This window comes from Thermobia domestica, chromosome 12 (genome assembly GCF_964235325.1).
Source record: "Thermobia domestica chromosome 12, izTheDome1.hap1.1, whole genome shotgun sequence".
Classification (NCBI taxonomy): Eukaryota; Metazoa; Arthropoda; class Insecta; order Zygentoma; family Lepismatidae; genus Thermobia; species Thermobia domestica.
Genome location: NC_137465.1, coordinates 149,600,434 through 149,614,252, shown reverse-complemented (window position 1 = coordinate 149,614,252; position 13,819 = coordinate 149,600,434). Strand labels below are relative to the sequence as shown.

General features: G+C 35.5%; 1 pseudogene across 1 annotated transcript in view; it reads left to right on the top strand.

Annotated features, from left to right (window-relative positions):
* Positions 1 to 13,819, top strand: part of LOC145666731 (hexosaminidase D pseudogene) — a 103,141-nt pseudogene that overhangs the window by 71,279 nt on the left and 18,043 nt on the right. The gene's annotated exons all lie outside the window — the stretch shown is intronic.

Genomic DNA, 13,819 nt, shown 5'->3' with positions numbered 1-13,819 from the left:
TGAAACGATCAGATATTTAGAGATATTTCTTCATGACAAGGTATTCAATTGCAACATTCCTTTTTATTTCATGAGAAGAAATGATTGGCCAAATATTACAACGATACGAAACTTACTGAGATTACTAACCAAATATTATATTGTAATGTAATACTTCCGTGTTATTAGAATTATGCTAAGTGAGCCTTAAAAGATTGTAATTAGTACGTGCATCCATCCATCCGTCCATCATTCAATATATAACTCTTGAGCGAAATAAAATGTTTGTATTCATTTTTTTAGAGATAGCTAGCGCAATTATCTGGGCCGAATTCGTCAATTCATTAACGTCTACATTGGTAACGATGACTTTAAAGTACTGTATAGGTTAGACTCCATTACTTTCCCTGACCTCTATACAACCTGCAAAGCAGCAAAGAATTGCTGGTTTTCTGTGATAAAAGAATATGCAACTTTTCTTAGTGCAAACAAATATTATCCTTTAGTTTCACGAAATCCTCTTTACTGTCTTCACCAGAGTTTATTTTATTTTAATTTTAGTGTTAGGCAAACATTTTCTTCAGCTTACTTAGATAAGAATATTTCTTCTGTGTTTCGTTTTTAATTACCATCATTTTTGTTTTTACACTTTTAGTTCTAAAGTTATTGTATTTTGCGTCCTATGTTATGAAAAACTGAGCCTACTATTAATATTTACTTCGTACCACTATGGGGTGTTGAATCCGCTTCAACTGGCGGGTGCACAGACCATCGTATACGTACAAGAATAGCCCTCAATGTTTAGCTGTTCCATACCACACTGTTTTGCCTCTATGAGATCTTGATTGCAGGATCATACGCCATTGGTCACTGCTTTAGACGTTATGATTAAACTTCTGTGTGGCAATATTTGTTTTCTTCGTTACTTGTGCAGTCAAAATTTTATTTTTATACGATTGATCTCTGTTAATCATCTTGCTTTGTAGCCTATAAAAGATCACAGTACCTTAATTTAATTGAATGAGAAGTCATTTTTTTCTTATACTGATGATACTGTGTATTGTAGACTCTCAAACTGTGTGAGTAAGTCTCTAATCTCTAACAAAATAAATATGATATTTTATAAGAATAGAGATGTTTTACGATGAAAACTTCAAAGGAAATATACATTATATTTCATCAAAATCGAATATTTTTTATAGATTTTTTTTTAAATCTCTGTGAGTGAAAAGTCTACCTCTTTGTTTCTCACTGCATTTAGCTCCATGCAGATAGGATGATTCGAAAGCCTCGATGAAAAATCAAAATCAAACATTTTTTTAAAACAAAAAGTATCGTGGAACATTTTTGTTGAAATGGAAGGTAAATTCATACTTTCATTCGCGGTAAATTTCAACCCCAATCTATGAATATAATTTGAATACCTATAAAAACTATACACCATGTTTTGCCAAAGTCGAACAATTCTTACGTAGCTCGTTCTCCAAATCGTGTATGCATATGTCAAAATTTGCAGTATAAAGTAGCTTTGACACCCTTTTTACCTTCATATACTTAATGGGTTGCAACACCAAACAATAGTATTATTTCGGAAGGCTGAAGAAAGGTAATGGCAAAATTAATCAAAATCAGATACCTTTCATGAAAGTTATCGTGGAACATGCTGACGAACAGATGAACAGACAGACACACAAATGTCAATCAAGTCGAATGGTAAAAGCTTATTGTAGTAGCTTCAATTATTCCTAGCACTGTATCTTATACCATTTTACTGAGAATGATAATTTTCAGGTTTCCGTATTTACTTTTGAACTTCAGTTTTAAAATACTAATCATCTTACCTCTGTGCTTTATGACACTGTGAAGTTGTATTAGGTAAGCGAGAAAAGAATTACGGTTACCATATCAAAATTATAGAATTTTATATACAATATTTTGAGAACAGCTTGCTTTTATAATTTTGACTCTATATTGATTGCAGGAACAGAATTATACCGTATTATAAATTTACAACGTTATTTCAACGGATTTACACGATTCACAGATCTTATGAAGAAAAAGTTATTTTTAAATGTTATCCGTCCATTCATTTGTCCCGATGTTAAACATACTTAGTCGCTTAGAGACCACTCGTTCAATGTAACCATATCAAATTTTAGAGTTAAGACTTTTGTAAGATTCTTCAGGAGGGGAGGATTCTAATTTTCTTCCTACTTCCCAAGAAAGTTTGCTAAAGGCTAAAAATAAAAATAAAAAAATCGATTTTCTCAAAACGGCTCTAACGACTTTGTCTACATTTCATACATCAGTATTTAATGAACGTTCCTATACTCTGGTGTAAGTCATTCCTCTGGGAAAATCCAGAAGGGGTAGTTTTCTCTAGGGATGAGTTTTTTAAAACCGTTTTGTCAAAAACGACTCAGACGATTTTGTTCAAATTTAATTAGTAACTTGATAATATGACACAACTTGTTTATCCTGAGGCGACTTTGTCCATGCTTCATAAATAAAGCATGTTGGCATACAAATAAACGTTTCAGTAGTAACTGCAGCATAATGTGATTTAGTTTAAGAAATTCAAGGGAAAAATTTAGAGCGGCGAACTTTTATTAAAAGGCAAAACAAATAAAAGCTGAATAAATGGCAGAAAATTCAAAGGCAATTTAAATGTCTGCCGAACACGACGAAAAATTAATAGAAAGAAGAGAATGCCTGGCAGAAGCCGAGTGGGTGTCGCCAACTCTAGGAAGAATACTTGGACAAGATGTAATAGATCGAAGCACAGTGAGCGAAATTTATTGTATAGTGTTCGGAGCATTATTCGGTGCACAATACTGTAAATAGAATTGAATAATTTAAGATTAGTTTTCAACGTGTATTTGTGAAAGGAGTTTGAATTCAGACCCCACAATCTCACTTGCGTACCAGCCTGGACGTTACTATAACTTAAAATGCAAATAAAATTTAATCAAAGGAAATATTTATATTTACTAATCTCTGTTACAAGTCCGGTAATATATCAGTATCTTCATCAGGTACATTATCTAATTATAGTATAACTGATGAATGCAAAGTTATCTATCTAATAAGATTAATTATTTAATAGATAATGTGTATGATATTTATCTATAATTATCTATCTAATCATATAAATTATCTGATAGATAATGTGTCTGATGAAGGTAATGATACATTTCCGAAACTGTAATACAAATTACTAATTACATAAGTATTTGCTTTTATAAAGTTTTAAAATTTATTTAAGTTGCACGTAAATTAGTTCCAAAAGTAGAATGAGCAGAAACGAGATAATGCACTGTTTTTGAATCGCACAAATATAGGAAAGAAAAGCCGGAAAGCTGGTGTTGGTATCAGCAACCAAGATTAAACTTTTGACCTGAAAAGCCTTAAAAAAGAAGAATGAAAAACAACAAAAAACAGAATTATCTTCTGGACAAATTCTATAGATTCCACTTACTCGTTATATATGTATATACTACATTCTATAGCTCTTTTCTACATTTACATTTAGTTTTTCTGTAGTACATGGGAGAAAAAAAGAAGTAATTTAAAATCAGACAATGGCGATTTCTCTCTCTTGTTGCACAGTTAATTGTGTACCTCCCTTGCATTTATATATATACAAAAAAAAATATATTGTGGGTGCGTCCCTTGTGTTCGCTGGTGCTATTATTGTATATGATAGTCCCCTATGGAGTGTGTTCCGCTCATTTCTTTCTGTAAGGGGAAATGTACCATTACGACCGTAAGTGAAAAGAGAAATATAGCCCATTACCTGGATATTTTTATATTCCTAGAAGCGAAACGGAAAGGGATGCTGGGCGATACTATCTTCTCCGCGATATGAGATGAATAGGTGTGTTTTCTGTTACATTTGGTCTATCTACATTCTCAGTTCAACGGCTTCCTAAATCAAATGTGACCTCATTAAATATATTAGTTAGTGTTGGTGGAAAAACAAAGGTTTAGTTTTAAATTTGATTTACGTATTAACAGATTAACTTGGTTTGTATGTTCTACTTCTTCCTCTTGCAGATATATTTATTTTTATTCTCAGTAATCAGGTTTTTTTTTCTTTTTCTAAGTTAAGATATAATATTGAAAAAGATACTATGCTTGATGTGCATTAGTATTGAAGATGGCTCAAATTCACTTAAAGGGATGTTTATTAATAACAAATGGACTTTGTTTCTAGGTGTTGTTAAACTTGTTTAGTATTACATTTTAAAATTTTAACTAACTCTAACATCTCTACTGGCTATAACAAGACAATTCTCCAATAGATTTATTTATTTACTAGCAGAAGTGCCCGGGGTTTCCACAGACTGAATAGTAGTAACCTAAACTAGTTAAACCTAAATTAGTAAACTAGTAAACCTAGTAAACCAGTTTGGACGGTCTAACTTGAGAGGCTTCCGAGATACTCTGTAATTTTTAACCTCTAAAACATGTGACCCTCCTCAATCTCTCCTCGGGTCCAAATTTAATAATAATAATAATAATAACTAAACTAATCAACTGGAACATGCACTGTTAAAAATACTTTCTTAAATTTGAGAAACCATTTCTTATCTGTGCACCGAGAATATATTTTCTTAGAAACAAGAGTTTGAAACTCTCATTAATGAGAAATGAAAAAAAGTAGATGAGATTTTATAAAGCGAAACGAGAAAATATAATGTTACTTTCCTTACGAATGAGAATTGTCAAATCTCATTTCTAAGAAAATATTGTCTCGGTGCACAGATAAGAAACAGTTTCTCAAATTTAAGAAATTATTTTTAACAGTGTGTAATACATAATGCATAGGCGAAAGCAACGCGTCCAGATAAGGCAGAATTCACCACAGACTATGAATCACACGAATAGAAACAGAACCACTAAAGAGTAACCGGACTACATGGAATCTTTAAGACTCACCTAGAAGACATTATGGCTGATAAACGACAATCGAACGCCTAGCTCTGAAAAGCTGAAATCTTTCCTGAAACAGCTGGATTTATGATGGCCATCCAGGACAGAATGATTCCGACCCGAAATTACTAATCTAAACTATACTGCTGGTGCAACAGCCCTTAGGGGGCCAGGCACTACCAGCCGTCTTATGGTGATCATTCCTTTGGGTTGATGTGTAGTCAGCACGTCGGATCCATTAGTTGTTAATGTTGGGTTTCCACCAAGTAGTTCCCCAATTGTCCTCACGACGCTGAGTGGACGCCGCAAGGTGGGTGGGTGAGTACAAACGGTCACTCAGCTTTCCTATAACCGGACTCAACACTGCTTGATTTTGCAGATATCAGAGAAACGGCATTCCAATGCAGCTAGGTGGTTGAACTCGAAACTCCTGCTGGATGAAAAATACAGACCAATTTTACAAGCACCATCTGGAATTTGTTGATAGAATGAGTGCAAGTCCGTTTTGAGCACTGAGGCCATATAACACGTGATCCTATGGCTTAATGCAAGATATGAAGCATATATGCTTCCACAGGAAATTGTTCTCGGGCCTCTCAAATAAAACTTCACATCGGAAAACAAAACGAAAGATATGTAAGCGAAATTTTCTGCGATTACACTTAACTTGATGTTAAGGTAATTGCACGGTATAAAAAATGAAAAAATGCCTGATTACATTGATTCAATTGAGGCAGTGAATACAGAAAATAAAGAAAGCCTCATAATCACTTTCTTGAAGCCGAAAACAAGATAAAAGAACTCAAAACCTAGGCTAGACATTCACTAAGTGATGTGTTTGCCATATTGCTTTTGTACGAGGCGCATCCAGAAAGTAAGTTTCCCACGCGTCCCATAGCTAGGAAACCGTATGTTGCGCGAAGCGACTGTATATACATGAGAGAGTAAGGTTCTAACATGGCGCATGCGCCAGCAGAACTTCCCTACTTCTCTCAGTAGCGTCGTGGCAGTGATTCAAGATTGGCGTTCCTATTCCAGCTCCCGCCACATGTGAAGTGCGAGCAGTGAGAAAGTTTTGGAATGCACAGGGCATAGCACTGATTGAAATCCATCGTCAGCTGTATCGTTGTAAAAATGTCAATGTTGACCCTGTGCGCCTTGCTTTGTGCTCTAGGATCAGTTGCTTCAACACAAAACTTCTTGATCAACAGGCACTCCGTGACAGTGGTGTGCAATACGGAGCGGAAAATCTGCAGAAACTGCTTGCTCATGGCGTTAGGCCCATGGACCTGACACAGCTAACGATGGATTTCGATTGGTGCTATGCCCTGTGCATTCAAAAACTTTATCACTGCTCGCACTTCCCACGCGGCGGGAGATGAAATAGGAACGTCCATTTTCAACCACTGCCACGACGCTACTGAGAGTACTAGGGAAGTTCCGCTAGTGCATGTGCTATGCTAGGACCTTACTCTCTCACGTACAAGTAGTCGCTTCGCGCAACATACCATTTCCTAGCTATGGGACACGTGGGAAACTTACTTTCTGGATGCGCCTCGTACCTGTTTTGTGATAGGGTCTAAGTTAAAATCATGTATATCACCAACAGGGGTGTTTTTACGTGTATAATTTCGGAGTGTGAGAGTCGATTTGAATTCACCTTTGGGTGGGTATTTTTGGAAAATTTTCAATCTTCATAAGTAATCAGTAATATATTTATATAACATGAAACTGACGTATCACATCATGGACAGTGTTTCTTTCAGAGACAATGTTCCGGGGAGCACACTTAGTATTTAGGGGGGGGGAGAGTCACTGCTAATAATATTCTATTTATTCTTATATTATAGACGTATTATTTTGGTCTCCTCTGGGGGTCACTCTCAGAGCTCAAGGGGGCAGTGCCCCCCAAAAAACAAACCTGGAAGAAACACTGATCATCGACTACAATAAATAAAAAAAAAAAAAATTAAACAGTCCGCTATCCAGTCAAATAGATTTAATTCTCTGTGTTGGGTAGACTGCGCTTAACACAAGATAGTTGTTTGGGATTATAGGCCTATATGGAAATTCACTGGTCTGTATAATTTTACTCCACTATGAGCATATAATCACTAACTTATGACAACGCGTATATGAAAACGAGCTGGGAGCCGCGGTGCGTCAGTGGTAGAGCGATCATGGGGTCCCTTGATCGATTCCAGCTCTCGCTAAGTAAACTTGTAATAATAATAATAATAATGTAAATTCAACGTACTGCTTGTTTAAATTATTAATATAATGATGGATTGTCTATGCAAAACAATAGTCAAAAACTATTTGATTAATTGAGACTGAAGGAAAAGTACTAAACCCTAGCAAAGAAAAAAAATATACACACATACACTTTGAAAGTGAGGCTTTTGACCGGGGAAATGGCTTTTTAGTTGAGTGATGCGATCAATATACAATACATAAGTTCACATATCCCTTATTCTTTAATTCTTATGTCGGAATTTGCTACCTTGTTATTCAAGTAGTAACTGAACAACCTCACAATCCTGGGTTAACAGTAGATTAGTGGTAGAGCATTCACCTCTCGTGCGTGAGCTTCAACCAGCTCGCGCCAAGCTGGGCTTTCTGGTGAATAAACATCATGTATATGGGTTTTCTGAAGATTTCCTTCCACTTTCTTCATTCCATCATTTTAATCATTATCATCATCATCACCATCTCCCTGAGCCTGGGAGCATAATCGTGATACTTTAAACTAAGAAAAAATCGGGTAAACACCAGAAATGTGTGCCTATATGCATGAATGTGCACTAACCATTCTAGAACTTTATGTATTTAATTGTAATTCATATTTTGTATTCCTTTTATTAACCTACAATAGCACGATATAAATAGCATGATATAAAACTAAACAAATAAATTTTGAATAGAAAGAATTCAAAATCCCTGTTTGTATGAATAATAACCACCACTGATATTTTCCGTATGAACACATACAGACAGAAAAATCCATACGAAGTACTACTTTATATTTCAAAGCCTTTGAGATTAGCTGGCAACAAAACGGGAAGCACACAATTTGGAACACTCGCTCACTGAGTTTACTGTGTATGAACCCTTGGACCATGTGCTAACTCCCAACACGCCACATGCAGAATGTATGTGTCACCTTTACAAATCAGGAAGTCAGCTTCATGCGAGAAGCGAGGGCAGGGAAAACGGATACTTGCATGTCACGCTGTCAGGGATAAAGACCCAAATGGAATGCAGCACACAAAAGTTCATAGCAAGCAATCTACAGAGGAGCAGATTCTCGAGTCACAAGAACAGGTGAATCTTTGTAACATGTATTGTGATATATATTCAAAGAAGACTGTTATTTGTGTGTTTTTTACGTGTAACGTAATGATCTTGAAACAATTCTGCGGTAAAGTGAATTAGATCTGCAAGATAGCTTATTACTTCTTATTGATTGATATTGCGCCTGATGTGTAAGCAATTTATTTTATATGAAAGTTAGAATGGTTGCAGGCATCACAGGATATGGAGAACATTCATTTTGTGACTTGTTTGAAAATGAAAATAAGATCTTTGACTTTTACGTCCCACAGTCATGCCGGTTAGGCTAAAGGAGACGGAGATGATGAGAAATGAATGAAATAGTGGAATGAAGAAAGTGGGAGGAAACAGGAGAACCCCGAGGAAACCCACGCACCCGGTGTTTGTCCATCATAAAGTTCACTTGGCGCAAGCTGGGATCGAACCGGGGACCCTACACACCAAAGATGAGCACTCTATCACTTTTTACTAAACTTCGTAACTTATATTCTACTTCAACCACTTTTCAAGACTACTAGACACGACAGGGACAGAAACAGAAACATCGAGGACAGTTAAAATTTCATCCTTGCTCTTCAGAGGGACTCGAACCACCAATAGGCTTCACCTCACGATCATCAGCCTAACGCCTCAGACCGCTCGGCTACACCCACCTGCTTCACTGAGTAACTGCGGCCCGTAACTTGTTTCAAATTTAATTTCACATACACTAAAAGAGAATTTAGACTCACAATAAATATGGATTGTTGGTTGGCTGTCTCCGAAGTCTGAAGAAGGTTTACAATAGTGATGCTATATGCTCATGTGTGCTCATGTTTAATGTGAATTCCTAATATGAGCTCCTATCAGTGAACCCACTCTTCTACGCCCATAAATAAAAAGCATATTTCGGATATTACAACTGATTAGGACTTTGATAGTTTTGTATATTTTTTTTATTTATTTAGTCTTATTTTACATAGCGAAGTTAAGGCTAATCATGCCTTGTCTCCCACTTAATCATGCAATGATCAGGATTAATATTACAATAACAAGTATTTTATAAAATAATAATTTAAATAACACATGTACATATTACAGATGCAAAAATTATTTTGCATAATCCAATATGTATAAAATTTGATTTTCTACGTACAAATGTTGTTTGATTACAATTATTTGGTACAAATGTTAAACAAATGTTGAATAGTCAACGTGAAGTTCTCCTATAATCTCTCGAGTTGTTATGCGTAGATCCTTTTACTAATGATGACCTTCATTTCTTGATCCTCAACCGCAGAAGTACGACCACGACCCTCCTCATCTTGAAGGCTCTCATCTCCTTGACAAAACTTTTGGAACTACTGTTGAGGTGTACGTTCACTGATTATTCTCTAGCCGAATACGATTGATATTGCAAGCAGTTTCTGCAATTTTACGTCCGAATTAGGACTCGAACAATATATATGCCTCTCCTCAGCGTTTTGTGATGAATTGCAAGCCTGACTCTGCTAACCAAGAAAAGAAAACGAAAAATATAATATGTAAAATCAAATATACTTATCGCTTCACTGTATTTCAATACTAGGGCATTTTTAACCAACAATATTCAATCCGGTGGTTAAGTTTCAGCAGCATATGTTTTGGACTAACTATTTCCAAGTTTAGAGTGGTTTTATATGGAACTGAAAGATCTTTTCCATATTATTTATATGAGACATCTTTCTACACCCCAAATGTTTAGGCACTTCCGGCAGCATTAGATGATGAAATTTCGCATGATTGTAGCCTTTCGGGACTAACCCACAGGAAAATTGCCAAAATGAATATTTTTAGTTTTTAAGGGGTCTAAAGGGTAGATGAAGAAATTTCCATGTTATTTAAATCGGCGTTTTCTTGGGATACAAAATCTTATCTGTTAGATAGTTGAAATATGAGAAGAAACTTGAAATTTGGTAGAATTGTGGGTTTAAGAGATGCGAAGCCGTAGGCCGGGTAAAAGCGGGGGTCTGGGGGCGGAGCCCCTAGCTAGCCAGAGACTAGTATATATATTTATTTATATATGTATGCTAGCCGAAGACTAGTATATATATATATATATATATATATATATATATATATATATATATATATATATATATATATATATATATGCATATGCAGGGCGCAAAATTTCAAAGTCAGGCGTACTCGCCAATCCAAAAATGATGGTCGCCAGTATCTCTCAACGTACAAATTATGAGAGGCCCTCCACCCACCAAGGCCTTTGGTTTGACAAACAAAGAGATTACATCAGGGCATAAAATTTCAAAAGCAGACAATTAGATTCAGAACAATCAATATTGAATTGGACAATTCATATACATGTTAAAAATATCTTATATCTTTGGATTAAGGGTGGGAGAGGAGTGGCGAATTACAACGTTGTGAAGACCTCCATTTTCGTTGTGAAGACTTTACATTTCGTGTTTTCTCTCACTCAATGACAATTACTTTCGTGCGAAAGAGAAACTGCGCAGCCCTATGAGTTTAGGCAGGAATCATTCCTACTAAACAGTGGTCGCCAGCTCTAAATTCCTAGTCGCCAAAGGCGACCTCGCGACCGGAAATTTTGCGCCCTATGCATATGTATATGGATATAATATACAGCAAATAAAATAAAGAGTTTGTTTGTATGTCTGTCTCTCTGTGTGTCTGTGTGCGGTCTGGGGACCAGACGAGTGGACCGAGAGTTACCAAATTTTGGTCCAGGCCTCAGACCAAGACGAGGCGCTTCTTCTTCTTCTTTTTTTTTTCAAAATTAGAACCAGGGGTCTCGGGGGGAGCCTTTACTGGGACATGTAAAAATAATCCAAAATGACTGATATTAGTTTTCGTGGTCGTTGAGATGAATGATGATACTTCCACAGGCGTTGACTTCCAAATACATACCCAAATATATATAAAGGATGTATGTGTGCATTTCATCATAACTCTGGAATCTATGGAGAAATGTTAACCAAATATGGTATACATCCTGTACTTACTGTCTGGAAAAGAATACTGTAAGACCTCCTGAAAGAAAAAAAGGGGGAGATATAAAAATGATCGAAAATGACCAATATTAGTGACGAATCCATAGTTTTCGGAATTCATGAGATAATTGGTGACAATTCCGAGTCCCTTTAAGTTCAATTTCAACCTCTCAGTGAGGGTAGGCCCTCTAGCACAGTTACGAGGAGTAGGACGGGTGACGTATAAAAATTAACGAAAACGATCGGTGTAAGTGTCGAATCCATAGTTTTTAAGGTTTCCTAAGTTAATTGGTGACAGTTTTGGTGCTCTTTAAGTCCAAGATCATCTCCCAGTTGGGGTATGACTGCCTTAGCATACCTAGGGGAAGGGAAAGGGAAGATCATAAAATGATCGAAAACAACTGATATTAGTATCGAATTTATAGTTGGTTAAATAAATAGTGTCACTCCCGATTTAAGCTTTTTATTTCCGATTTAAACCCTCATTAGCATCAAGGGGGAGGGAAGGGAGGAAATGATTACACCTAAAAATATCGGATACGACTGATATTAGTGTCGAATCATTAGTTTTCCGAGTCTCTGAAATGAATAGTGATGCTTCTAATGCCGTTTTAAGTCCAAATTCATCCCATCTGCGAGGATGGGATGGGAGAGGTGAAAAATAAAAATGTTAAAAATGACTCAGGTTTGTGTAGAATTCATAGTTTTCCGGGTTTGTAAAATGTCAAATCCGTTTGAAATTATTTTTGGAACATAGTACCCAATTTAAGCCTTTTTTCTCAATTGTATAGATTTGATTAAGGCCGCATGCTGTTTGGATAGTGTGTTCCAATATTTATGCCAAAAGTAGAGCATCTTGTGGATTTTTATCATTACGCTTTTATTGAAATAAATATTCTAAGGTGGAAGGAGATTCAAATATTTCCCATAAACCTATTCTCTTCGTGCGAAGAGCAAGCATTTCAGCTAGTATACTGTACTTTAAAAGTTACATGAACAATTGAGACTTCTTACAAAGCCGAATTTCCTAAAAAGTATTGCGAAGTTCTTCATCTTGTGTACGTTTACTGACGATTTCTTTTTGCTTTTTGTACTTGACTGGAGGAGATTTATCTTTCTTTTAGATTATTCTTCACTAATATATAAATTCGTTGAGGCTTTCGTGGTTTGTTACACATATTTCTAAACATATCTACAGTGTGGCTTGTTAAAGTGAGTTCAAGGAAAGATCGTTGTCAATTATTGTTATACAACGAGGATATCTGAAATTCGCATTAGCATGAAGCTTTGCTAGTAAACAATGACAAACTAGGCAATTATACGGTGTGTTAAAAGTCAAGGTTCAATATAAAAGGGTATAATCTCAAAGCTTCGTTTTGGTGCAGTTAAATATATATCTAAGTCATGCACAATTCAAAACAAAAATTATTCTCTCATGTTCTTTTATGTTGGAGTACATACAGGTACAATCAAATTATCCATGATGTAAACTGTGTTGTGCATCACCCGCTATGTAGCTCAACAAGAAAGAATTTGCTTTATTATTATACTGAATTAAAATCATTATTCGTGCAAAATACTTTTAAGACCAGTGCATCGGTGAGGACTACAAAGATATCTGAAGAGGTCTTGTGAAAATAGACATGTCGCAGAATGCTAAAATGAAAACAATCAATTCATAACCATGACTAATGGGACTACGAAATTTATTGTTTCTTTAATCTTCTAGTGCTAAGACTAATTCCAATGTTTTAAATGTGCTTCTCGTGATGCTTAATGGTTGTTTAGATATAAGAGTATTTGTTACATATTTTAGCATTTTTCTTTGTTGTCTGGATTTACGTCTATAGATGCTGTATAAATTTGCATTTTAGGTCAAGTTCAGGTCATAGTCCATGTTATGTTCATGATTAATTCATTTCTTTTAAATGCCTTGCTAAACTTTTTTTTTAAGAGAGGTACAGTATTTTCTCAACAAAAAGTAAGCTAAAATTGGCTTTAAAAAGAAATAATGTAGACCCAATACGAATACATGGTCTGAGATTGTTAAGAACTTAAATCTTCATTCTAAACGATAATTGGATTTTTGTACGGCCAGTAGAAATAGTCTGTGAGTCGAAATTGGTTTCCCGATGAGAAACGCTTCTGAGCACGATATTTGTGGAGACCGGTACAGTAATGTGTAAAATGGTCAATCCACAGGAATAATTAAGTTAAACTGTGTATTCATTTCAAATTCTGTGTTTTAGAGAAGAAAACGACTTGATTCAGCTCAGAGAATGTGGCATGAGCTGAAGACTCTTGTTTGAAAAAAAAAAAATACTAGCATAAATATAAATAAGATCGATGAATTTTTATGGGAATGTACATGTTCTAGCGTATGAGCATACACTGGCGTAACCAATGATGATAGTGCAGCGGTATCATTGCTGGAATGTGAAGACCGCTCCCTTCACATTTTTTTTTATTTTAATGAAATATATAAGATTTTTTGAAAGGAACAGTTACAGCATTTAAATCTAGCTTGTATTATATTTGTTTATATAAGGGCTATTTTTTTTAAATGAAGAATATCCAAA